The following is a 24444-nucleotide window of genomic DNA, read 5'->3' on the forward strand; positions in this document are numbered from 1 at the left end:
GAGCCGGGGGCCCTCGCGGGCGGCGGGGAGGGACCCCCGGGGCCCCCGGCCACCTCCTGCGCCTGCGGCCTGGCCCGGCGGGCGTCCAGGGTCCTGCAGGCCGCCGTCCTGAGGGCCGGCGTGTAGGCCGACTTCTTCCAGTGGCTGAGGAAGAGCATGACGATGCGCTCCTTGCGCAGGTTGGCCAGGTCGGGGCTGGGCACGGCCCCCGCCTCGGACGGGGCCTCCTCGCAGCTGATGCCCGAGTCGCTGGCCTCCTCGGCGTCGCCCGGCCCGGGTGCCGCTCCCGTTGGGCCGCCGCTGCCGCTGGGGGCCGGGGCTGAGGGCCAGCAGCCTCTCGGGCACTGGCCAGGCGGGGTTCCTGCCTCACAGGGGCCTGGGTTTGGGGCGCAGGGCGGGCCGGGAGCCGCCTCGAAGTGGCGCGCAGTGTCCGCACGGACACCCGCACTCCTGGATCTCGCGCTGTGCTGCGCTCCGGGGGGCGCTGGCGGGGGCCTCCGTGCGCGCCTCCTGGGGGGCCCGGCCCGCCGGCTTCTCCTCGCTCTGCAGCAGCCCGTTCATGCCCTTCAGCAGCAGAGACATGCTGCGCACCAGCCGGGCGATGTGGCCGCACCAGAAGGGCAGGGGCTGCTCGCCGGGCTGGGCCTCCGAGGCCCCCGGGGGCCCCTGGGCTCGGGCACCGGGGCGGGGCCTCCTCACCCTCTGGTCCCGGCCCCCGGGGCAGGAAGTGGCTGTTGACCGTGATGCTGACCAGGGGAGCGGGCAGCAGGGCCTGCAGCTCGGCCACCAACCGGCCCAGCTCGCTCTCATACTCCTGGCAGCGGCGCCGCAGCGTGAGGTCGGCGATCTGCTTCTCCAGGGTACACCAGGTCGTCCCTCGGTGAGCGATCCCCGAAGGGGCCCAGGAGGCCTGGTGGGTATGCGAGTACCGCCAGGCCGCCTGCTCCGCGGGGCCCACGCTCCTGCTGTCACCCTGGGCACAGAGACGTCAGGTCAGAGGGGCTGGGGCCCACATAGCATCGCCGCAGGGAGAGGGCCCCCGAGGGTGGCCTGGCCGCAGGCGCTCCTGAGGACCCCAACCCAGCCCCCAAATACCAGCTGGGCCTTGCCTGGACTTACAGTATAAATGAGGAGACTGGCCAGCCTCAGTCCCGAGCCTGGGGCTCAGGGCAGCCACTTGCCCTGTGGGGCCCAGTCCTCTCATCCCCCTAGTCTCATGTCCTCACTGTTCAGTCCAAAGGATCTGTCTCCTCAGAGCCCTCCCAGGCCCGCCCACCAGGCTCCAGAGCCTTCTGTGGTTGGGGAGCAGCCCCCAAAGAGGGCAGCCTCTACCACTCTGCTCTGGGGTCTCCTCGTGGCTGCCCTGGCTCCAGGATCCAGCCCTGCCCTCCATGTCATGGCCCGGGGGACAGACAGACACAGAGGATCCCTGAGCTGGGCTTTCTCTGGGCGGGGGCTCTGTGCCAGGGCTGATTACAGCTCGGAGCCCCCTGATTACAGCTCAGAGCCCCCAGATACAGCTCAGAGCCCCCGGATACACCTCAGAGCCCCCTGATACAGCTTAGACCCCCCTGATTACAGCTCAGAGCCCCCAGATACAGCTCAGAGCCCCAGATACAGCTCAGAGCCTCCTGATTAGAGCTCAGAGCCTCCTGATTAGAGCTCAGAGCCCCTGATACAGCTCAGAGCCCCCTGATTACAGCTCAGAGCCCCCAGATACAGCTCAGAACCCCCTAATTTCGCTCAGAGCCCCCGGATACAGTTTAGATCCCCTGATTACAGCTCAGAGCCCCTGCTACGGCTCAGAGCCCCAGATACAGCTCAGAGCCCCCCTGATTACAGCTCAGAGCCCCTGATACAGCTCAGAGATCCCTGATAGAGCTTAGACCCCCTGATTATAGCTCAGAGCCCCCAGATAACAGCTCAGAGCCCCAGATACAGCTCAGAGCCCCCGGATACAGCTCAGAGTCCCTTAATACACCTCGGAGCCCCCTGATTACACCTCAGAGCCCCCTGATTACAACTCAGAGCCTCCTGATTACACCTCAGAGCCCCCTGGTACACCTCAGGGCCCCCTGATTACAGCTCAGAGCCACCTGATACACCTCAGAGCCCCTGATACAGCTCAGAGCCCCCCTAATACAGATCAGGGCCCCCTAATACACCTCAGAGCCCCCTGATACAGCTCAGAGCCCCCTGATACAGCTCAGAGCCTCCAGATACATCTCAGAGCCCCCTGATTAGAGCTCAGAGCCCCCAGATACACCTCAGAGCCCCCTGAGGGAGGCCTGGGTCGGCCTGGTGCCGGGCAGTGCTCTGCCCTGATATGTTCTGATCCCGTGGCCCAGCAGGCCCAGGGCCCTGGGCAGAGCCGCATGGATCCAAAGGCTGGGACCCCCACTCCCTCTCGGCCGGGTCAGCACTGTCCCAACACTCGGGGCTGACAGATGTCGCGTAGCCATCAGTCCCCTGCGGCTACAGAAATGGAATGTGGCTCATGCGACTGAGGAGCGGGAGCCTGACTTTTGTTTCATTTTAATTAATTGAAATGGCCACAGGTGGCTGGCATGCGTGGTGGGGACAGGGCCGCTCTAGACCAAGGGTTGTAGAACACACATCATTCAGACGGAATCCCACCCTCTAGGTCCCACGACAGCTATAGGGGGACCTGCTACCACTCAAGTCCAAATCACAGCTTCTCTGTTCAGATTCCCAAAGGCTCCCCAGCAGCCTGATTGGGAAGCAGTCCTGTAATACCCTCTTGGTCCCTCTCTGACCTCACCTCTGCCATCGTACCCCGCTCACTCTGCTCCGAGGCACCAGCCTTCTCTGGTCCTCCCTCCGGCGGCCTCAGGACCTTTGCACTTGTTCTCTCTGATTGGAATCACTTGCCCCAGGTTCTCACAGGGTCCTCTCTCATTTCTTCCTAGCCTCTGCTCAAGGTCACCTCCCCAGAGAGGCTGCCCCTGAGCACCCATAAGGAACAACCCCTCCTCTTTGTGGGGCTCTGCTTCTCTCCATGACTCCTGGAATCAACCCGCCCCGCCCCCAAGGACCAGTGCAGCTGCCCAATCACCCTGTCTCTCCTGCTGGAATATACGGGCCGGGAGGGCAGGGCCGGTCCCCTTCGCTGTCAGGAACAGGCCTGGCCCAAGGTAGAGGGGGATGAAAAGCGTTAGACAAAAGGACACGTGGCGTAACACCTGCGCAGGTGAAGAGGCTCCCAGCTCCCTGATCGGGTTGCAGCTTCACCGTCCGCCAGAGGAGGAGCTGGGGCTGCAGAGAGGCACGCAGTGGGCTGCCCTGGGTCTCCCCACCTTCCGCGTCTACCTGCCCGGACAAAGCCTCCGGCCCGAGGCCACTCTACCAGGCCTCGCCCCGCCCCCTCCCGCGCGCCCCCGCCCCTCCCGCCCCGCCCTTCTGCCGCAGGCCCCGCCCCCATCCCCTCCCGCCGGCCCCGCCCCCTCTCCCCTCCCCCCGCCCCGCCCCCTCTCCCGCCCCGTCCGGCCCCACCGGGCCCCACCTGGGCCTGGGGGGCGGGGTCTGCGCCCAGGCGCGCCTGCAACTTCCGCACCATCACCTGCCGCTTCCCACTCGGGGATGGGCCTGCCGCGCTCGTCCCGCGTGGGCACCAGCCCGTCGAGGTCGCCCGAGGGCAGCCTGTGCAGCTGCAGCGCGCCAGGCAGTCTGGGGCGTCCCCCGCCGCCATGTCCTCGCCCTGTGCAGACTAGAGCTGGTCACTCAGAGCCCCAGGGGACCCCCCCCCCGGCCGGTGCAGAGGGCACACGGGGTGAGCAAGGCCCGGGGAGGAGGGCGTAGCCTGGTATGCGTCTGCCTCTGAAGGCCAGGATTCCCCGTGTGGGCTGTGGGATCCAGGTATGTGCGTGGGGGGATCGCTGGCTCAGAGATGCAGCCAGAGATTCCTCCCCTTATGTACGTGGCAGAGAGAGAGGAGGTTGCCATGTGGACGGGCAAACTCGTTTGGGGTACAGTTACATAGACAAAGTCTCGTGGCCAATTCTGAACTGCAGGACTTGTCAGAGCCTTTAATGTGTGCACTGTAACTCTCCAAGAGAGGCAGCACTTTGCAGCACTTCCCAGACTTGCACAGAACATCCTCAGGACTGAGAGTTCCTGGGACCCATTCAAGGAAATGATGGGTTGGATTTATAATGGCCTCATGCCCAGAAAGAAAAGGAGAAAGGGGTGCTGGCCTCCTCCAGTGGATCCTGGTCTGGGTGGGAGCCCCTCGGACGAGGGGGGTAGACTCCAGGCCCCCCGCCCCCTGACATCTGCATCTCTGCCCCAGAGGTGACTTGACCTGGAACCCCACAGACTCTGTGACGGGAGGCCAGCGGGGCTTTGAGGGTTGGCTGGGGAGGCGGGGAGACAGGGATGTGGAGGTGGGGGCGTACCGTGGGGACGGCCACGGTGCTGGTGCTGACCCGTGGGGATGCTGCTCGGACCGTCTGCTCCCTTGGAAGAGGCTGGTCAGGCTGGCCAGGCCAGGGGCCGGGAGTCACTACTGCTGAGGGGAGGGAAGTCGAGTCACAGGGCTTCCCAGGAAAAGCAGGGGACAGGGGTAGAAAACGCTGGACCTGGGGCAGCACTGGGCTTCCAGAAGGGCCCCTAGGCTTGGAGCCGAAGACCCAGCCAGTCCCCCAGAAAGTGCCCGGGGCCCCGGCAGACTTACTCATCGCTGGGTGTCCCTGGGCACCTGTGGAGCTCCCCGGGCCTGGCCAGTTAGAGAGCCTGCATTTACCCCCCAGCCCACCCCGCACCCTGTCCCTGGAGGGTGGTGGGAAGGATTAGGGTCTGGGGGTCTAGGGACCTAATGCAGCCCCATCGGCAAAAGATCAGAGCTCTCCTCTTCCTGCCCCTCCCCCAACTGCCAACATGCACAGCGGGGCCACACCGCAGTGGAGAAACACGTCCTGCGTGTCACACACACACAGTCCCCCTGGGACTCTATAACCACACCCCAGGCCATGAAGAGGCTCTAACCCTCCCGGATATGGTGCCTGCTGATGTTTCCCATGGTTTTCCATTTCATTTTGCTAAAAATGGTCCCGATTCCCTAAGAGCCAGTGACTTGCTTGCGTCTGCTGGCCCACGGGTGCTCCAGCTGCTGGGGGCCCCAGGGACCTGACCTTTGAGATTTACCTCTGGACAAGCCCAAGCCCAGAGAGGGGATGAGCGCCCCGCAGGACAGCCAGGCCCTGGGGGCTCAGGGCTCACAGAGGGACCCCCGCAGGGCGGAGCAGGGGGCCATTTAATTGCAATTACAAGTGTCCGTCATGGAAAATGTGGATCCTCACTCTAAAGAAGGAACCGAGGCAATGAAGGAAATCTGGGCGCATCTGGGGCTGCGTGATGGAGGATGCCTCCGGCCCTGCCCTGTCTTGCGGGCCGGCTCCTGGAGTCAGCTGCTCCCCCGGCCCACCCCCTGGAGGGACCTCAGACGTGAGGCCGGCAGCGCCCACTCCTGGCACCCATGGTCCAGGCCGGTCTTCCCTGGAGATGTGTACTCACAGGTGGGGCTCCGGAGCCCCGAGCCCCTTGTTCCGTCCTCTGGGGAGTCCCTCGCGGCTGACAGCGGAGGAGGGGGGAAGGGCGGCGGCGGCGGCGTCATCAGGAGCCGCACCTGGGGGCAGACAGAGCCGGTCAGCAGGGGGCCCAGGTGGGCCTCGGGCAGCGGCATTACTGGCAGGTGGTGGGGGGCCTCGAGTCCTGGCCGGTCTCCCGGGTGGGGGCAGAGACTGCATCTTGGAACAGAGTTCGGAGAGGGGTAAGTGTGAGGAGGGAGGACGGTACCCTCCCTCTGTCCGCCTGTGTCTCTGCACCCCCTCCGTGCCGGTGACCAGGGCCCTCACACAGCCCCTGAGTGTGCGATCCATCACTCACTGCTGCCAGCACCACGGCCAGGTGACCCCCGTGTAAAGGCCTCGCTCACAGCCTTTCTCTGGAGGCAGCTTAACCCGGCAGCTCCAGATCTGGGTAAGGGCCGGGCGTCCAGCTTGTGCTCACCTCTCTCTGGCCTTATGAGACATGGGTGCACACACACATGCACACGCACACATGCTCGTATACACACACAACACACGTGCACATGTGTGGAACACACATGCGTGCACTGCACACACCCATACACGCGCACACAAATATACACTCGTGCACGTGCACACCCCTTCCTCACTGTCCCCGACTTCTGTGCTGAGACCAACCGCCTGGAACGGCCCCCTCTGACGGGAGAGCAGAGGTCCGGCCGACGGGCATGGGGAGCATGGTGAGACACTGGAACCCCAAGCAGGGACCCCCAAGCAGGGGCCGTGTGGCTGTGGCCACACCTCAGAGCGGTGGTGCTGCGCCCAGGACCATCGTTCAGCATCCAGGCCGCTCCCTCCCCAAGGCCACTTGGAAACAGAGATCACCAAGATCACCCCCCAGCACCGCAGGGGCTCCCAAAACTCACCCCTTCGTGCTACCCCATGTCGGGGCAAGGCATAGACCTGACTTTGGCCACACACCCACCCCCCGCCTCTGGGCACCGACTGGTCGCAGCCAGAAGGAGCCCTTGACCTGGGCGTCCTCCCCAGCTCAGCTCCGAGAGCCTCGCAAGACGTCGGGTCAGGCTGCCGTGACACCGCGGGGGTTGTCAGCAGCGGGACTGTGCCCCCTCCCGCCGCAGCCTGTCCCTCCTTAGGGAGCAGGGATTCTCCAGGCGAACACCCAGCCAGGCTCGTCACTTTTTGGTTTAAAGCTGAAAGCTGAAATCCAGCCAACCCGCCTCCCGGAGGCCGGACTCGCGGGGTCCTGGCCGTGCCACCGTCACTCCGATGTCCTCCGACACGTGGCTGCCCGGCCTGCACCCCGGCTCGTAGGGCCACGGCTGTGCCGGTGCCGGGAGCCCGGAGCCCAGGGCGGTGGGCCTGCCCGCGTCGGGAGCCTGGGGCCCGTGCTGCAGCGCAGGGTGCTGCTCCGCTGCGTCCGTCGGAAACCCTCCATCGTTTCTGAACAAGAAGCCCGCGGGCTCCTGCCCTGGCCCTTGGCGTGCAGGGCCCGTCCTGCTGGGGCAAGCCCCTTGACCTCTCTGAGTGTCCCTCGTTCTGTCCCACCTCCCGGCAAGGAGGACAGAGCTTAGGTGGCCACCCCAGCTCGGGGGTGCCCTCAGGAGGACCCCTGACCCGCACCCACTGCCTCAGCCCCTCCCTTCGTCTCCCAACCGGGACCCTCCGCCCACTGTGGCCCCTGGGCAGGAGCACCGCCTGACACCCCATCGGCCTGGCCACCACGCACCTCACGGCCCAGTCCTTCCTGGAGTCCGTGTGGGGAGCCCAGGAGCCCCGGCGCTCCGTGGCCGGGGGGACCCACAGAGGCAGGGCTGCAGCCACCCGGGCTGTCGGGGCTTGTCCCAGCTGCCACCGCTGGGAGTGGGAGGTGTCGCATTAATATTTGAAGGCCGGGTATCAGGTGGCCCGGCGGGCTTGGGGCTGGGTGCGGGATCCCTTACCGTGGCACCTTAACCCTCCACAGTGCAGGGGCCAGGTGAGCAGACCCTCTGGGGATGTGGGTGAGACCTGAGACCCCTGGGTCCCGGGAGAGGGAGGGGCCAGCAGAGGTGCATCCCCCGCGATGTAGCCCCCGGGACACAGACGGAGAGACCAGGGCTCCAGAGGGCAGCAGGGCTTCTTCAAGACCCCAAAGCTGGGAAGTGGTATTGCTGGATCAGAATCTTACTTGAGACCCCAGTCCTTGCTCCGGGAGCCCCTCGAGTCACTGCTCCTTCGGTCCAGGGGCATCAGCAGTAGAGGGGGGCAGATGGCTGGGCCTCTGGGGCAGGGGGGCCCTGGCACTGGTGGGGGTTCTCGAACTCCTACCAAGGATGCGAAGCCCCGGCTGCTCTTTATGTGTACGTCAGGGCTGCATCTGGAGGGAGGGACCCCGAGGGCCCTCACTGGTCACTAACTGACGCGGGTGCCCCAGCTCAGTGGTCCTCAGCTGTGACACGGACCTCCCGTGAGCGCGGCAGCCACCTGGACCCAAATCGCATGATGCTGGGACCCGACGGGGGGAGACCCAAGAGGCAGGAAGTTGGTTTGGGGCCCAGGGGGATGGACTCGCCCCTGCGGCCCGGGTGACCTCAGGCCACTCTCCTGCTCCACACCCTCTCGGGGGAGTCATCCCCTGGGCCTCAGTTTCCCCACCTGTAAGGAAGAGGAAAATCATGGAGGCTCCCTGGCAGGGCCGGGCACTGTTGGGGCTCAGACCTCACGGGCTCCTTGGCGCGGTGCTCACCTGGGATCCTAACCGGGCCCTGTCTGCCGTGTCCCACATCCTGACCCTTGCCACGTTGCAAGGAGCTGAAGGAGCTCAGGTGTTGGGCTCTGACCGCTGTCCCGACAGCTGGGCGTGCGCTGGCCCCCAAATCGGGCAATTGCCCCGAGGTGGGTGGTGAGCTGGGCCCCGGCTGGCGCCCTTCCCGTGGCCCGCCGCCTCCTTCCCTGTGTTTTTGGTGAGATTTGAGCAACGCCGGGCCCGCCATGCATTATACATCGAGGACAGCTTGGTGAGCCGGGTTACAGGCTTGTAACGCCACCCGGGCTGAGAAAATCATGACCCACAGATGGGCGCCGGGCGCCGGTCCCCACGGCTGAGATTCGGTTACTGGCCCCGCAGCCGGGCCCCGCCCCTCTGGAGCGGAGGCTGCCCAGGGGAGTCCCTTGCCCTCTGAGCCTCGCTTCCCCAGCTAAGATGAAAGGGTCCCAGAGCCCTTCTGGACCGAGGGGAGGGAATGAGCACCCGCTGGGTGCCTGATGAGCATCTCCTGCCACAAGACTCTTCAATCCTGTTGCACAGATGAGAAACTGAGGCTCGGAGACACTCCGGACCTGCCAGCACTCCCCGGCCCAGAAGAGCCTCTCCCACCCTGGTGGGCGTGCGTACAGGCCTCAGGGCAGGCAGGGCAGCCCGGAAGCTGTGGGAGATGCTGGGGGGCTTGGCTCCCCCCGTTTGGAGGGCCGTGCTCGCCATCCAGGGTGGCTGTTCCCAAACGCCACCCCCTGGCCAGGACCTTACTGAAACCCGGCCCTGTGGCCAGGAGCCCAGCCGCCAGGCACCTGCCCCACTAGCCCCTGCCCACCCAGGTCAGAGAGGCCCAACCCCTCCTTGTGCAGAGGGGTGCTCGAGGGCCAGGGAGCAGGAAGACGTGGCCAAGGCCAAGGTGGGGCGGTCGAGGCAGGGCCTGGCCTCCCTGAGCCGCGGGCAGGGCCTACCCTGGACAGCAGGTGAACGCAGGTCCTGCAGCCCCATCTGTGACGGGGCACCTCCCACGGGACAGGTCTCACCACCACGTCCGGCCTCGCTCCCCGGGGACGGGTGTGGGCTGCGGTGTGTGGCTTTCACCACCTCCCCTGAGCGCAGCGTGGGAAGAGGCCGGCACGGCGACCTCTGGATATTGCATTTCCATCAATATTGCATTAAGCGCCCGGCACCCCCCTCCCCAGCCTGGGCACCCACAGCTGACACCCTGCCCTCCCGTGGAGCCAAGCCTGCGTTGTGAGGCAGGTGGCGGGGTGGGCGGCGTGGCGTGCCAGCCAGTGGTGAGGGCCTGGCATAACCCTGAGTCCCACACAGGCTCCCCAAGCCCCCTGCAGACGCAGCAGGAAGCCTCCAGAGCCCAGGGTGTGTGGACGGGCTGGGCACTGCCGGTCTGCAGGCTGGGGCGGGGGCCGCATGGTCAGCCCAGACAGGTTTGGAGAATCCCGAGAGAACAGAATGCTGTCTCAATCCCATGGTGATACTGGGGAGACAGCGAGGACAGCCTGAGATGGGCTGTCAGGACAGCACCCAGCACCCAGCCCCCCAACCAAGCTGAGCGACGTGGCCAGGGGCGTCCAGCAGATGTGCTGGGGCCTGGGGATGGAGGGGTGAGGGCCGAGGCAGGAGGCCCAGGCCTGGTTGCACAGCAGAGCAGCGCCCACCCCGCCTCCTGATCTCAGCTTCCAGGTTGGGCCCCGTGACCACACAGGGGCTGTGAGGGACCCAGGGGGGCCGGGACGTTCCTAGCCTGTGGCCCGTGACGCTCTGCCCACTACACTGGGAACCCGCCGAATCCCACAAACTCCGCAAACCTGAGCCAAAAATATGTGGGTTTCGGGTAATGCAGACAAGAGGCCCTTGCCAGCAGCGGGGTAACAACTGTCCCACGGGCCTAGGACCAAGGAGGACTGCAGCTCTGCCTCAGTTGGTCCTGGATGCTCTCGAGGGAAAAAGAGGCACAGCAGCCCCCCAGTGAGATCTGGCAAGGGGCAGGGGTCTCCTCTGTGGACCTCAGTGCTGTCACCTGGAAATGGGGCCATGTGATCCCAGAGACACTTTCCAAAAGGGTGGCAGGTTGGGACTAATTTGTCATAGCAGCTCCCTAGGACTAGATTGGGGACAGGGACAGGTGTGAGGGTCTTGGGGGACTGGCTCCACGCAGACCATACTGCTTACTTCAACCACAAGAACGCCCGTCCACTCACCCACTTGTCTGTGTTCATCCATTTGCTCACACACCCATTTGATCATCAAACACATGCTTGTGGTGACCTGTCATGTGCTGGGGGTGGGGCCAGCAGGACAGATGAGATCCTTGTCCTTATGGATGGGGAAGTGGCTTAGCGAGGTGTGGTGCCATGAGGGTCACACCAAGATGGGAGCACCAAGACTGGAACCTGCTGCCTTCTGGATGGCTAGGGGGCTGGCCCTGCCTTACTGGGGTCACCTCACTGAAGACTCAGGGCCCTGCTCCCACCCCTGGCCTAGCTTCCATCTGACAGTGTCCCCCACCAGGCGCTCCCACCAAGGTCCAGCCACAAGCCCAGCCCTAGTCCCGGAACAACCTGGCCACTGTCATGGCCCTGGCCCAGGGTCTGTCATGGACCCTGCCATGGTTCCTGCCATGGCCCATCGCAGCTCCTGCTGCAGCCCCATCATGGCTCTGTCATGACCCTTGTCACAGCCCTTGCCATTGCCCGGTCCCACACTCAGCCAGCTGACTTGAGGCACTGGCTCTGTTCTGGCCTGAGAGCCCTTTCCTAAGAATAGCATGATGTTCACAGTGAGCTTTCTCCATAACCTGGCTGTCAGGGAAGCAGGTGGCCCCGTTGCCCCAGCCTCCAGGGATGGGTGGGGACTATGACGCTTACCGGCTGGACTACCTCCCGCAGGAACTGGGCACAGTCCTGGTGTCCATGGTACTCTGCTAGGTCTGCCGCCGTGTAACCATCTTCATCTCGTAGGGAAGGGTCCACGTGGTGGGAGACCAGCGTCTGGCAGCACTGCAGGGAGGGGCACACCTGTGACCATTGTGCAACCTGCCTATGCCCATGGCATCCAGCAGGTGTGATGGGGGGCAGGCACCATGCTGTACCATCCCACAGATGGGAAACTGAGGCCACCAACAGCTAAGGACCTTGCCCAAGGCCCAGCTGGTAAGTAGGTGTTACGGCCAGCATCCTGGCTAGGCAGCCTGATCCTGACCTTGCTTTAGTAGTTTATGCCTTGGGCTCTAAACGCAGAACTGGTTTCTGGGGCAGCCCCGGTAGTGCAGCGGTTTAGTGCCGCCTGCAGCCCGGGGCATGATCCTGGAGACCCTGGATCGAGTCCCACATCGGGCTCTCTGTATGATGCCTGCTTCTCCCTCTGCCTGTGTCTCTGCCTCTCTCTCTCTGTCTCTATGAATAAATAAATAAAATCTTAAAAAAAAAAAGAACTGGTTTCTGTTTATATGGCCTGATTACTGCTGGATTTGTGAGCAGAGGGTGGATGATTACAGATGACTGAGATTGAAGTCTGCAAATCTGTGAGGTGGCTGTGCCAGCAGCAAAACGGGTGGGCAGATGGACCCCACCAGGGAGTCGGGAAACAAGTCCAACAACATAAAAGGACAACATAAAAAGTGGACTAAATGTAAAAGTCACCTTCCTAAAGCATCAAAGAGGCAACAAGGAAGTGAGGAATGACCAGGCCAAGCTCAGAAGACATGGAAAATCTGGAGGGATAAACCCAGCGCTCAGAAGTGTTTCTGTCCTAAGAGTAGGCCATCGCAGGAGAAATCGCTATATCCTCAGCGGTTCTTTTGACAGCCTCATGGCAGCCTCATGGCCTTTTCTGGGAGACCAGAAAATCTCAGGGTCCTCTAAAGGTGGGCTCTGATTTATCACCTAGCATGGGGGGCTGAGGGCTCTCCCCTCAGAGTAAAGGTAAACCAGAAGCCATCCAGCCTTCTGCTTCCTTTCATTCACTCAGGGGCCCAAGGAACCTTGACCCTGAATGTGGACTGAGAAGGTCCCATTCTCACAGTTCCCATGTGTACCTGACAATCAGAAGCAACTAAGATATCATCCAGGGCCTCACATGACTCCTAAAAGTTGTTTATCAAATACAAGTTCCAGCATACAGTCAGATGAAGCCAGGAGCACAAAGAAAGAAGATACCAGAAAAAGAACCAGAAGACCCAACCCACAAGGAAATAGACCCACAGACCCAAGCACTAACAGATAGAACACAACTGTGCTTACTGCTTTCAAGGCAATAAAAGACAAGCTTGAAAATTTAGGCATGGAATTATACACTCTGAAAAGTGACACGGTAGATTTGAAAAATGACTATTAGTAGGTCAGGAACATATGAATAACAACCAAGTTAAAAACTGAAGCTGTAGAATGAGTGAACAGAAAATGGGTCAGAGGCAGCAAACTAGGTGCAGCATGGACCAAAAAATAAAAAGCAGAAAAGCAGAAACACCCGTTGACACAGGATGGTCTGAAATACATATAATAGTAACCCCAGAAAGAGAGGAGAAACAGAATGGGTGCAGGAGTCACATCTGAAGGGCTAGTGGCTGGGAATTTTGCAATACTTATGGGAGCACTAAAGCACAAGTTTAAGATGCTCAAGCAATCCCTTGTGGGAGAAGTAAAAAACAATCCACTTCAGGTCATATCCATAGTGAAATTGCAGAAAACCAAAGTGAAAAACCTTAGAAATGACAAGAGAAAGAATGATTATCTTCAAAACAGTGGTCCCTCTCAGCTGACCTCTTCGTAGAAGCCACAAGGTGATGAATGAATGACATTTTCCCAGCACTAAAGGATAAGAAGTGGAAATTTCCAAGGAGCAATTTTATACCCAGCAAGAATATCCTTCAATACTGATAATGAGATAAAGGTGCTTCCAGGCAAACAAAAGGAAACAAAGAATTTGCCAGCAACACACCCACACTGAGGAAACAGCTGAGGCATTGGCTTCAGACTGAGGGCAAGCGATTCCATATGGAAGGCCAGAGATGCCAGGAGGAATGAAGATGACAAAGTGGTAAATTTGTGGATACGTTTAAATAAGCCTTTATTTCTTGACTGAATGGAACACAACCATGTCAAATGGTTTTTTTTTTAACTGCAGAAATAAAACACATTAAATATGGTGACCCCATCCCCTTTCCAGCCTCATCCCCACCCCACAAGCTTTCCTGCTCCCTTTCTTGCCACTGGTCTCTACGCTGTACCTTGCAAAGCTCAAGCCCATCATACGGAGAGCTGGGGGCTGCTGGAGACCATCCCGCTCACACCCTGGAGAAGGTTTGTCCAAGAGATGGGGAAGCAAGCCCTTCCCATGCACCTCACTGCACTAGGCACCATTCTGGAGTGACACAAGGACCACTCATTCAGTCCCAATGTCCCCCTGTGAGGTTTATTACTGTGCCTTCATTACACAAGAGGAAACGAGGCACGGAGAAGGACAGGAAGCCTCCTCAAGGTCATGCTGCTAGGAAGTGGGGCCTCCTGGATTCACAGCAATGGCTCTACGAGCCTATGATCTTCACTGGCACCCTCGACAGAGGAGCATCACAGGACAATGCAGAGCTGGAAGACATCTGGAGGGTAAGTTGGCTCAGGGTCCTCCCTGCCATCAGTCCCAATGCCCTCTTTTTATTAGAAATATTTCCAGACAGCCCATTCACTATTCTAACACGAACCCCATTGATAATGAAATTTTCCTGCCCAAGCAATTTTTAAATACTTACTATTATACTCAAATATAAAGGAGAAAAGAAATAATTTATAATTTAAAAAGCATGCATTTTACTATGTGAGTATTTGGGCATGGCTGCGCCAAAGACAATCTGATGTCTGTATCATGAAAAATTGAGAAAGGCACTCAAGTGGACAAAACGGATTACTCAGTGTCCTGCTGAGACTTCTGGTTATTTCCCCCTTCATTCACTGCCTTAGAGCCAACTACTCTGCAAGTTGCCCAAAAATGTTCATATTACAAATGACTCTTGTCCAGAGAAAGGTTCAACACAAAATGTGTGCAGTGGAGTGCAGTCAGCTGTGTCCCTGTCAATACTGACTGGTTTTGCATCTATTTGTGAATTCACTTCATTATTCCTTACCTGTGAAATGTTTGTTTGTTTACTCCTGGTTATATGACTTACTTGCTTTCTTCTTAATGAGTTAAATAAAAATCTTTGACACAGGCTCATTTTATAGTTAAATGAGCATCATGGTTACAAGCACTTTGAAAAAGCATCCTCTAGTGTACTGTCTGTAGAATCGCTGCAGATCTGAGAGTTATGCAGGAGACTGGTGTTGCCACTTTGCCACACAGTGAGTAATGGTTCATGGTAAAATGCTAAATAAAACAAAATGCCATCTGAAATGCCTGGGTGGCTTAGTGGTTGAGTGATTGACTTTGCCTCAGGTCATGACCCCGGGGTCCTGGGATCGAGCCCCACATCAGGCTTCCTGCATGAAGCCTGCTTCTCCCTCTGCCTGTGTCTCTGTGTCTCTCTCTGTCTCTCATGAATAAATAAATAAAACCTTAAGAAAATAAAAAACAAAGTACTATCTTCCCTCAACATATACAGCAGGACCATTCTTGGAAAAGTCTTATGACACTATGACACTATGAAAAATATTAAGGTGTGTGTATATAATAATTAAATTTAGGTCCAAAAATTAGATAATTATGTACGCTTGAGTTGGGTTCAAAGCTCGGGTCATTATAAACAGGTTTTCCACCTACGTGCATGTCTGATCCACTGGGAAGTTGTGTGGGGCATGGGACTCTTCTGTCATTTGCAGGACCGCCTGGGGAATAGCAGGTTCCCTGGTGTCCCCTCCACCACACGTGCTCCTCAATTACTGTAACAACCAAAAAACAGCCCTGAAATTTCCAACACCCACTGCACAGGGTACTGCCCTGAGAGCCAAATATACTCTTGTGGTTCTTGAATCCTTGGTCATGTCCTGAGCAAGTGCTCCATAACTGTGTCGGATGGGTGAGTATCTGAATGGAGAGGAGTGAACAGACATCAGAGGCTCTGATGAATAAACCAGCACTCACCTGCCCCTGTCATAGGAGCAGAAAGTCAACTAAGGCAGTCATACTCCAAATGCCTCTAGGAACTCCTACAACACTCAGTGGTAAGTTCGCTTCTTGAATTAGCGGCAACGTTAAGTTAGGTAGAGAACCACTGGTGAGTTAAAACCACTTATCGGAACCTTGAGAGAACCTTATTTACACTTGTCTCCCATCGTTTCCTCTTCCACTTCATCTTCAGAGCCCCAGACCATACTCCATCTTACGGCAACTTCCTCCAGTATGCCCTCCTCCAAACAGCCCTCCTCTGGAGATCTCACAGCAGCCTCCTGATGCAGCATTAAAATGAGCTCCATGCTGTCACCAGTGACCCCTCACTGCCAGCCCTAGCTCCTGCTCTCTGCTCTGCTCTAGACTCTGACCATGTCTAGCCCTCTTTCTCTGAACAGAAACCCCACTCCTTCCCATGTTCAAATCACCACTGTAAGAACCATCATCTCTATGAATTCTTTCTAGATTAGCTCAGCTAATGCTATTCACACAGATACTTCTTGAAGTTGTACATCACAACCACCTGGGGAGCAGTAAAGAGTCCTGATACCTGGGGGCTCCACCCAGGATCAATCAAACCAGGATCTCTGGGCCAGTGGAACCTGGGTGTTGGGTTCTTTTCAACCTGTCCTGGAGATTCCCCACATCCAGACACCTTCAAGAACCACTGCACTAGCATCATGCACCGCATCTAAAATCTCAAACAAAATGTTAGCAAACTAAATACAGCAATATAGAAGTAACATTTCATGATCAGGTTGGGTTTGCTCCAGGAATGCAAGGTTGGTTCAACATTTTTAAAAGTAATCAGAGTAGAAAGAAAGGTCTCGAGGAGATATTTGCACACCCATATTCGTTGCAGCATTGTTCGCAATAGCCAAGAGGTAAAAGCAACTCCAGTGTCCCCTGGTGGATGAATGAATAGAGGCAATGAGGTCCATCCACACAATGGAATATGATTCAGCCTTAAAAAAAGGAAGGAATTCTTGTGCCTTGCTACAACTCGGATGAAACTTGAGGATGTGGTGCTGAGTGAAATAAGGATAAAAGGATAAAAACTGTCTGATTCCACTCATATGCTGTTCCTAGAGTTGCCAAACTCATTGGGTCAGAAAGTAGAAAGGTGGACGCCAGGGGCTGGAGGAGGGGTGAGCAGGGGGATGTTTAATGGGGCCCAGGTTTCGGTTTTGAGAGATGAGAACCAGGAGCTGTGCTGGACAACAATGTTCACATAGTTAGCATCACTGCACTGTACACTTAGGAGGGTAAGGTTTTTGTTTTGTTTTCTAAGATTTTATTTATTTCTTTGAGAGACAGAGAGAGAGAGAGAGAGAGAGCGCACAAAAGTGGGAAGGATCAGAGGAAGAAGCAGACTCTCTGCTGAGTGGGGGGCCTGATCCAGGACTCCATCCCGGGATCATGACCTGAGCTGAAGGCAGATGCTTCACCGACTGAGCCACCCAGGTGCCCCAGGAGGGTAGATTTTATGTTACATATTTTTTACCTCAACTAAAAAAGTAATTGGCATAATTCACACCATTCAAAGAATAAAGACTGTGACATAATAAGACAAAAACATGCTAAACAATCATTGCTCCCTTTGGAAGCTGCTAGGACATAAGCTCTTTATTCCAAATTTTTATTCTTAAACATGAGGGGACTCTGTCCCAGCCGAGGAGGCTAAGGAGACCTGAGGACTTGATGTAGTGTGGTATCCTGGAGGGAATTCTGGAGCAGAAAAAAATGATATTAGGTAAAAACTAAGGAAATCTGGGGGCGCCTGGCTGGCTAAGTCAGTTAAGCGTCCAACTCAATTTTGGCTCAGGTCTTGGTGTGGGAGTCATGAGATTGAGCCCCAAGTTGGGCTCTATGCTCAGTGGAGAGGCTGCTTGTCCCTCCTTCTCTGCCCCTCCCCTGTTCATGCTTACTCTTGAGCACACGCCCCCTTCCCCCATAAAATAAATAATAAATATTTAAAAAACAAAGGAAATCTGAATGAAGTATGGACTTTGGTTAGAAATACTGTATCAGGGGGGATCCCTGGGTGGCGCAGCGGTTTGGCGCCTGCCTTTGGCCCAGGGCGCGATCCTGGAGACCCGGGATCGAATCCCACATCGGGCTCCCGGTGCCTGGAGCCTGCTTCTCCCTCTGCCTGTGTCTCTGCCTCTCTCTCTCTCTGTGACTATCATGAATAAATAAATAAAATCTTTAACAAAAAAAAAAAAAAAAAAAAAAAAGAAATACTGTATCAGGGACACCTGGGTGGCTCAGTGGTTGGGCATCTGCCTTTGGCTCAGGGCGTGACCCTGGGGTCCTGGGATCGAGTCCTGCAGGGAGCCTGCTTCTCCCTCTGCCTGTGTCTCTGCCTCTCTCTGTGTGTTTCTCATGAATAAATAAATAAATTTTTTTAAAAAAGAAGAAATATAGTAGCAGTTTTGGTTCATCAATCGTGACAAATATGCCATGGTAATTAAGTTGCTAATGATAGGGGGAAATGCATGCGGATCTAGGGGGACTCTGCCTGGTACTAGTGTCTCAGTGGTTCCACAAATCTAAAATCATCCTAAACTATTCTAAAACAAGAATTTAAAGTTGTGGAGGACGGGATCCCTGGGTGGCTCAGCGGTTTAGCACCTGCCTTTGGCCCAGGGTGTGACCCCGGGGTCCCGGGATCGAGTCCTGCATTGGGCTCCCCACAGGGAGCCTGCTTCTCCCTCTGCCTGTGTCTCTGCTTCTCTCTTTGTGTCTCTCATGAATAAATAAATAAAATCTTAAAAAAAAATAAAGTTGCAGGGGAGATTAAGCATAATCCTAGGTTTCCTGGACGAAGTATATTTCTGGAACTGTTGATGGATTAACAGACTCAACAGACAAATCAATAGTGTATGGCTCCTGTTCAGCCCCCTGGTTACGGTGCGATCAGGGAAGCACATGCTGGACACAATCAGCCGGCTGGACCTGAGATGACAGCAGGACCTCACTATGGACTGTGTTTAGGTGTGATAACAGCCTCAAACTGTGATAAAAAAACAAAACCAAACAAAAGGAGCCCTTATCTCTTGGAGATGTCTGCTAAAGTGTTTCTAGATAAAACAGTGCTGACATCTCTGGCTTGCTCTTAAATGACACAGCGGCAGAGGGAGTGGTGGCCGAGGGGCATGCAGACCTCGCACTCTCTGGCCGGGCTGGGGCTCCTCGGGTCCCTCTGGACTCGGGGTCCCTGTCCTAATGTGGCGGGACAAACAGCTGTGCGGCTGCAGGGGCGTGTGCAGACTCACCCTCTCCTACCAGGCCTGCTGAGGATGGGCCCGGCCCGCCTGAGGCTCACCCCGCCCTCCCGCCCGCTGCCCCCCTCCCTGTCTAGGTAGGGGTGGGAAGTGGGGAGCCGGGGGGGCGGGGAGCGAGCCTGCAGGGCTGTGTGGTGTCTGAAGGAGGAGAGAGGGAGGGTGGCTGGGGTGGAGGGTGGGGAGGATGGAGAGCCCGAGAGGGACCATTCTCATCAGTGCTGTCCTGAGCCCGATGGGGTCTCCTTCGCCCTCTTCAAAAGGAGCGAGCACCTTCCCGGACTCTCCTCCTGCGCTTTACCCTATTTGACCCCTGACGCTGGGCCTCCGGGACCAGGGCATGCTCTGGGTTGGACCCCAAGGGCCACTCAGTGGCATCTCAGTAAAACCCTTCCCTGTGACGAGCCCTGCCTGGCACGTGGCTCAGGGCTGCAGCAGGCTGCGCCCCGGGCGCCGGGGAGGCGGGAGACGGTGCCCCGTGGGTGCGCAGGCCGAGAAGCCCTGCCCTCTGCTCTCCACCTGGCCTTGCCTTTGTGTGAGGTCAGTGCGCGGGGGGCCGGGGGCCGGTGGCTGTGTCTACCTCCCTTCAGTGTCGGACCTCACATACTCAAACGTCACCCCTGCCAAGTCTGGTTCCTAAGGGCCTGGGCCACGTGAGTCCCCGCATCTCCTGGGTGATGGGAAAGGGCTAGCCTGCCCCCCGCTTGGCCCTGCTCCCGGGCCCTCCGCAGAGCGCAGCGGCCCAGGGCTATCCCGACGCAGGCCGGAGCCTCTGTGCAGGGGAGGGCTGCGCACCAGGCAGGCACGGGTTTGGCTCCCAGGCAGACAGTCTGGTTCCCTCACTTGGCCCATCTGCGGAGGGGGACCCATGACAGCTCTCCCGCGGGGCTGCTGAGCGGGTTGGATGTTTTCCCAGGAAGCCCGGGCATGGGGAGCCCTCAGGCCTGCCAGCTCCGGGGGCTCCGGGGCCCCCCTGCGCAGCCCCCCACCTCGCCCGTCTTACCTCCACGTGCCCGTTCTCTGCTGCATCGTGCAGGGGGGTCCCACCCCAGGAGTCCGTCACAACTGGTGCGCCCATCAGCAGGAGCCGGTCGAGAATGGGTGTGTGGCCGCCTCGAGCCGCGAAGTGGAGGGCTGTGGCCCCCTCGTCATCCCGAGCTGTCAGGCCAATGTCGGTGAAGGTGACCTGGGGGACGTGGGGGAGGACCACCGGCTGAGGCGCTGACGGCTCCTGGGCCTCCTGGGCGGGGCACATGGCAGGGAGGGGCCTGGCACAGAAGTGGGAGGCGCCCCCCACCCTGGGCCAGCCTGTGTCCTTGGTCTTGGGGCTTCCTTCCAGAAAGAGGCCCAAAGGAGCCTTTCACGGGTCCTGGAGGGAAGAGAGCGGGGACTGGCCGGGGGCTCTGAGCAGCGCCGCAGGAGCGAGTGGCCGAAAGGTCAGGGTCAGGAGCAGATGCCCGGTGCCCGGTGCCCCGTGCGGCTTCCAAGCGAGCACCAGGAAACCCTGCGGGAGTCCTGGGGACGGGCTCCCCAGATCCCCAGGGGTGCTGCTGCGCGTCCTCGCTGTGCTGCGGGGCCACTGCCAGTCAAACCTGCAGCCCCAGGCTGGGCCGGCACACACGGGTGCTCAGAGTGACAGCCAGGCACATCCCGCTCCCCACGGCCCCTTGGGTCCCCAGGTTCCCTGGGACTGAGCCCAGAGAGGCAGAGCCCCACCCCAGCCAGGCCCTGCTTGCTCAGAGGCAGCTCTGGGGCTGGGGAAGGAGCAGCTGCCAGCCTTCCTGGAGCCTCCTGCCCCCCGACGCCCCCACGTACCAGCCAGACGACGAGCGAGTAGTGGCCGCGGGCAGCGGCAGCGTGCAGCACGCTCACACCATCGAGGGCACGCAGGTGCACGTCGGCACTGCAGTCCTTCACCAGGAACTGGGCCAGATGCAGGTGTCCCTCCTGGCAGGCCAGGTAGAGCGGGGAGGCCCCATTGCATGTCTGCCGGTTCACGCCGCTGTCAGGGAAGGTGAGGTTCAGGGCGTGTTCGGTGGGGGATTGCAGGAGGTGGGGGCTGCTCCAACCAAAGGCCGAGGGGAGGGGAGTCCGAGCACTTGGCCGGCCTATTTGTGCCCAGCCCCCCTCACTGGCTGAGGGGCCGCTGGCTGGTCGCCTGTAGGGTTGTACAGGGTGTGCACTGCCCAAGGGCACCAGCAGCACTTCCCCCAGGATTCCAGCTCTGCACACGCTCATCAAGCCCTTCGGCAGTTCACGGAGCTGGGGCTTGCTAGGAGGTGAACAGCCCAGCGGGGCTTGCGGCAGGCGGGTCATCGAGCCTCCAGAGCCCAGGCCTGCTCCGCATACGGGGGCACCGCGAGCGGGACGCTAGCCCTGAGTGCCCAGGCCGGGCATCTGCATTCCAGGCCCTGGCGTGGATGGACAGAGGTCATGGGATTTGCCCACCCGCTTTGCCTCTGAGGTGCTGCAGGGCCGGGGGCACTAGGGCAGGACACATCGCGTGCACACGGGGCGTTCTGATGTGAAGTCTCCGGGTTTAAATGGTAGAAACTACTGTAAAAACTGTAGCGCCCCCGGGGATCTGGGGCCAGGCCTTTCACCAAGGGGGACGGGAGGACCAGGGACAGAACTGGCCTTGTCGGGCAGCAAGTGTGGGGCAGCCCGAGAGCCAGGCTTCCCGCCAGGCAAGAGGCTCCCAGGGGGAGAAGAGGCAGGCACGGCTGGAGGAAAGGGGACTCGGGGGAAAGGCCAGGTCAGGCGTGGGGTGGACACTAGGCCCACACCTGGCCCCGGGCAGGCCCCCCAGAAGGCCCATCACTGTGCGCTTGGCACCCTTTGTGCGGGCTCAGGACCGGAGGAGAGGCTGCCCCCGCCCAGCCGGGCCCATCCCGACGCTGCCACTCCCCGTGAGCCCCTCCACCCACTCTGGGCAGTGGCACGGGGCCCCCCAACAGTGCAGGGAGGGCACGAGGCGGCAGGACAATCCGGGCGACCTGATGGGGGCCTCTGCTCCTTTCAGGGCGCTTGGGGGTGCCCAGCTTCCCAGCCAGGGGAACTGGGGTCCTGCCCAGTCACAGGGAGCTTCCCGGACCTCGTCGTCGCCTCTGGGCGCAGCTAGACGATGGCACCTGGTGTGCGTGTCCCCCGCCCTGCTGGGTCTCATCGGCCCTCAGCCCACGCCCCGGCCCACGCCCCGGCCCCCCCACTCCGCGGCGAGCCCCCTGCAGGGCCCACCTCGCAGGCCACCAGCCCGCCCCCTCTGCCCCGCCACCCCGCGCCCAGCGCTCCCACGCACACAGGCGGCTCCGCGGCCCCTCACCTGCCGTGGGCAGCGGCCAGGAGCTTCAGGCAGGTCAGGTCCCCGCTGACGGCCGCGTGGTGCAGCGGCAGGGCCCCCTCCAGCGTCTCCAGGGCGGCCGCATGGCCCTCCCGAAGCAGCCACTGCACCAGCAGGGGGTGCCCGAAGCGGGCGGCCAGGTGCAGCGGGGAGACGCCCGAGTCGTCTTGGTCCTGTGGGGGCAGGCGGCAGTGAGCTTGTGTGGGCCGCCCCCCCACCCCCTGCACCCCGGAGCCGCCCCCCCACTCCCCCCGCCCCCGCCCCCACAGCTCTGCTCTTTCCCTTGCAGCGGAGCCAGGCGCCTGCGGGAGGGAAGTGGCGGCGGGACACAAGTCCAGGTCTTCTGGGTCCAGAGCCCCGATCCTGCTGCACTGGGGCCCTCCCTCCCGGCAGGCCTGGCCCTCGCCTGTGCTCGGCTCCCACTGGCCCCCCACGCGCACGGCAGGCCCTGGGCCCCGCCGCGGGGCCTCTGCCTCCTACCCCGGCTGCGCCCCTACCTGCCCGCCCCCCGGCTGCCCCTCGGGCCGTGAGGAGAGCGATGGGGCCAGCTGCACACCGAGCTGTGACCACTGAGTCCTCCCTGTCTGGGACCCGGTGCGACTTCTCGGAGGGTAGAAAGGCCACTGGCAAGGTGGTCACTGGGCCCTGGAGGCCCTTCTTCCACCCCCCGCCACCCCCGAGGGGCCGTGCTGTCGCCCACCAAGGCGTCCGGTCGTACGAGCAGGTGCCCACAGCCCATTTGGTTCTCTGCGGACCCCGTTCTAGGCCCCCTGGGAGACAGGCCCGGGGGATCCGGCCTGATGGGCACACTGGCACGCCCCCCTCCCCGGGCAAGGCCAGACGCCCCGATGTGGGGGAGGGTGCGGGAGGGCACGTGGCTGCCTGTGACGCACAGAGGAACACGCGGTGGCTTAGGGGGCGGCCTTGGCTTTCACGGGCTTTGTGCTGCTCGGGGTGAGGCGGGCGCGGGGCACAGACACCACGGCCTGTGCCGCGAGGTTTGCAGAGCGCGTCCCCAAAACAGAGCCCAGGGCTGCGGCGCCCCAGGGGCCCGAGGGGCCCCGATTACCCGGCTCACAGCTCTCGCTCCCTCGTCGGTGAGGGCCCCATATGGCCCATGCCCCCGCCGCCCCCGCCGCCCCCACTCACCTGCAGCCCGCAGCCCCCGTCTCGCACCAGCCAGCACAGCTCGGCCAGCCCGCCGGTGGCAGCGGCGTCGTGCGCCGGGGTGGCCCCGTTGTGGGCTCGCTGGTTGCCGGGCAGCCGGGCCTGCCGCACCAGGAACTTGACGCAGGCCAGGTGGCCGGCCCGGGTGGCGTGGTGCACCAGGCCCGCCCCCAGGGAGTCGACGATGCCTGGGCCCAGGGCACCCGCGTCCAGCAGCTGCTTCAGGGTGGCCAGGTCCCCGGCCCGGGCGGCCGTGAGCGCCCGCTGCCCCTCCATCCTCCAGCCCCGCCGCCCGGTGGCTGTCGTGGCGCACGCACGGGCCCGGGCTTCCTGTTTCAGGCGTGGACGCGCCTCCCGGCTCCGGTTACCCGATAAGCGGCGCTCAGGGCAGATGGGAGGCGGCAGGGGGGGACGGGGCGGGCCCCGGGGACTGGGCCTCGAAGTCCTACCCCAGCCACTCCTGCCGGGCCCAGAGCTGCGGTGGCAGAGGGCCCGGGCCCGGGGGAGGGTCCGCGCTGGGTTCGGGTCAGGGCTGGGCACTGGCTGGCAGGTGCTGCCGTGCCCGTGGCTGCATCGGAGCAAGCACCAAGGGACGTGCTGTCTCATCCCGAGAGGGACTGCCCGCAACTGGTGGGTGTTACGGTTACCAGCATCCTTCCATCTGCTTCCTCTTGTTGGGGCAGGAGCCCCGAGGCTGTGCTGGCCCCAGGGGGAGGTCCCCCGAGACTCCGGGGAGGCCCTCCTGGGGGAACTGACCACCACGCGGGCCGGAGCTATGGCTAGGCCTCCACCCCGGGAGCCCAGGGCCCACCTGCCTCCTGGAGACCTGTGCTGGGTCCCGGCCCTCAGCTGGCCCAGGCCTCGGAGGCTCCGTAAGCCTCTGGGTGGCAGGTGCTCGGCCGAGCCAGCCGTGGGCTCGGGGCCCGAGTGGTGGACGGGAGGCCACCGAGGCCAGTGAGGGTCTCCGGGTCTTCAAGGCTGCCCCACATCTTTCCCCAGACTGTTCTCTTCAGTAGGGCGGGGCACCTGGGGATCGGCATGGCCTCTGCCTGGAAGCAGCAGGATGCCGCCTTCACGGACCCACTGTCTAGGGAGTCCCAGAGACACGGTCTCAGGCTGAATTTCTTAAGGTGAAGCCTAATCGCACAGCGATTAAATTGGGGTCACTACACACCCTCCGACGCCACCTCTGCGGCCAGCCCAGGCACATCGGTGACCCCCAGAGAAGCATCC

At 60.6% G+C, this 24444-nt stretch overlaps 1 pseudogene; it reads right to left on the bottom strand.

Moving 5' to 3' along the window:
* Positions 1-3: 3 nt before the first annotated feature.
* Positions 4-23487, bottom strand: LOC119878787 (annotated as a pseudogene).
* Positions 23488-24444: the final 957 nt, after the last annotated feature.

This window comes from Canis lupus, unplaced genomic scaffold (assembly GCF_011100685.1).
Source record: "Canis lupus familiaris isolate Mischka breed German Shepherd unplaced genomic scaffold, alternate assembly UU_Cfam_GSD_1.0 chrUn_S1913H2112, whole genome shotgun sequence".
Taxonomy (NCBI): domain Eukaryota; kingdom Metazoa; phylum Chordata; class Mammalia; order Carnivora; family Canidae; genus Canis; species Canis lupus.